Raw genomic sequence first — 2667 nt, forward strand, 5'->3', positions numbered from 1 at the left:
CGTTCCCAATTCAACAATTTCCATTCTTCAACCCCCGTCCCACCCCCATTTCCCACTGGGGTCTTTACAAGCAAGAGCATCGTGGGGCCCACTGCCCCCCAGCTTCGCCCTGAGCTCTCTGATTCAGAGGTAACCCCCAGCCGAGCACAGCCCGCCTGTGGGGCCCGACCTTTCCGTCACCTCTGACACCCTTCCTTCTCCCTCCTCAGGGCTTTGAAACACACCTGAATAATCTGAACTGATCGCCACGCACGCAAGGGCTCAAAAGGAAGAGGGTCCAAAGGCCTGGGTTTCTGGTTCAAGGCTCCCCACGGCCCCCCTTGGGCTTCCTGTCCTCTTCCATCAGAGAACCCTCCCAATTTCCCTAGTAAGCATGGAACCCACCCGTGATGCCAACAGGAGAACCCTGGCCCCAGCCCCTCCTCCCGGCCCGCCTCAGCCAGCTGCAGGCAGGATTAGCAACGCACGTGTTGATAGCAATTATGGTTACGAAAGCCGAAACTCACCGTTGGGAGCAAGCAACAGAAATCAATGATAATTAAATTCTTCTAGCAACAGGGCCCAGCTCTCTGGGGGCTCCGAGCATGCACGCTGTCTAGAACTGCCCCCCCCCCCTTACAGAAACACCCCCGGTGGGCTCTCTGAGGGACCAGGCCCAGGAAGTCCTTCTGTGCCAGCCTTCAGTGTTAGTTGATATTATATTGGGAGCGAGTGTCCATGTGCTGTGAGGGGGCCATGGGGCACCCAGCTGCCAATTGTCAAGCACTGCTTTTTGCCTGCCAGCCAGGATTAGCCTGGGGACGCTGGCCACCTCCTGGGGTGGGCTTCCCACAGCAGAGGCCCACCATGGGTGAGTGAGAAGGAGAGACAGTCTCTGGGGCCTGCATCTTATTCGGAGGTCGGCCCCCACTGTCCTTAAGTTCTGCCCCTGGCTGTGAACTTACACCCCGGCCAGCCTCTCCCTGTGCCTGAGGGTCACCGGGAAGGGACACACACGTGCATGTGTGTGTGTGACTGAGCTGGCCAGCAGCATACAAAGTAGCCTTTCCCTCGTGAGCCTCCAGTGGAGCACTGACCCCTGGGGATGACGGCCTGGGAGGGTCACATGGGCTCCCTGAGCCTCAGGCCCGCCTTTGACATGGTCTCCTGAGGCCTGCTCTGCACTGTGGACACAGATTGGGGCGGGGCGCACACACTTTCCAGACAGCGATGCGGATGGGGCTGGCTGCTTATGCCAGGGCACTGAGGGCGCAAGAGTGGCCGCTTCTCTGCCAGCCATGGACCTCAGGGCACCTGGAGAAAACACTCAGTGCCCCCTCCCGCACCCCCCCATCCCCAGGCAGGGTACCTTTCTCAGTGTGACCTGAGAGGTAGGTGGGCAGCTGCATGGGTCCCCTGATGAAGGCAGAGTGTGTGTGTGTGGGGGTGCAGACTGAGCAGGGAACCTGGTGACCTCACAGTGGGACCCACAGGAACTGAGCCATCACTTGGGTGGGACAGCCGCTCCTGGGCAGAGGACACAACAGGATGGGGGACCTTCTCACAGCTGTGCACACATCACCATTCCTACTGGGATGCTGTCCCAGTGACTTCCAGCTGTGCCCTCATGCATGCATGCGTGTGCACGTACGCACACACACAGGTTTGTGCTCAGGCAAGTACGTCTGTGGGTATGGGCATGTGTGAGCTTGTGCGTGCATTCAGGCGTGGGTGTGTGTGCATGCAAGACGTGTCCACGGCTGAGGCATGTATGTGGGCCCACACACCGTGTGTGCATCAGCATCTGCGCATAGATGTGAGCCAAGTGTGTGTGCGTTCAGGTGCACACATGTGGATATGCACCATGTGTGAGTGTGTGCACACATGCTGCGGTTTCCAGGCCTCCCACAGACGTGCTTATGTGACTTGCCAGAGCACGTGAGCGTGTGGGAAACACATTCACGTGACCAGGGGACACACCATCCTGGGGGACTCGGAGCAGCAAACGCCTTACTGGGCTTCTCAGCAGCAGGGTCCGGGTCCTGGAGGCTCCCTTTCTGGGGGTCTGATTGCCTATCAGCACATCCTCAGGCTCCCCACCCCCCTAGATAGAAGTACTCCAGTCTGGTGGTCCCGGAGCCTGCCCGAGCCTCCAGAAGTTTCCACCGGGCCCTGGGCTGCACCAAAGTTCTCCTTAGAAGCTCCAAGTTCCTACCCCAGACCCCAGCTCCCAATCTGCTTGACAAACCGTGGAGGTCTGAGCAGCAATCCCGGGAGAAGGGGCTGCTTCCTGCCCAGCCCGTCTTCCGTGCTCAGCAACAGCGTGCCCCTGCCCTACTCTGGGTCCCATGTAGGTGCAGGGGCCCGAGGTCGCTCCTTCAGCTCATGGAACTTCTGAACAGCTCAGACCTCCCAAGTGGGTTCCCATCAAGGAAACATGTCCAGCCCCCCTTGCCAAGTAAGCCCCCTCTGGGCGTGTGAGTCCTGTGGTGGGGAGGTGGCGGGAGGGGGTGGCATACTTTTACAGGGCTTCTCCCCCTCCCTCCTGTCTGTGGGGTCAGAGGGCGAGGGCAGTGGGGAGGCAGCCCTCTTCTGGTCTTCATCTGAAGAGATGAGCCCAACTGAGTGAGGAGGGAATGTGAAAGTTAGGGGTGCAGTGAGCCTGGGTCGGGGAGGGACAGCACTCTG

At 59.7% G+C, this 2667-nt stretch overlaps 1 protein-coding gene across 1 annotated transcript in view; it reads right to left on the reverse strand.

Moving 5' to 3' along the window:
* The window catches only part of PRDM16 (PR/SET domain 16), a 272199-nt gene that overhangs the window by 10435 nt on the left and 259097 nt on the right, over positions 1 to 2667 (reverse strand). The window lies entirely within an intron of this gene.

The sequence above is a fragment of the Echinops telfairi genome, unplaced genomic scaffold, assembly GCF_000313985.2.
Source record: "Echinops telfairi isolate 266 unplaced genomic scaffold, ASM31398v2 ScPeMD7_7457;HRSCAF=8495, whole genome shotgun sequence".
In the NCBI taxonomy this organism is placed as follows: domain Eukaryota; kingdom Metazoa; phylum Chordata; class Mammalia; order Afrosoricida; family Tenrecidae; genus Echinops; species Echinops telfairi.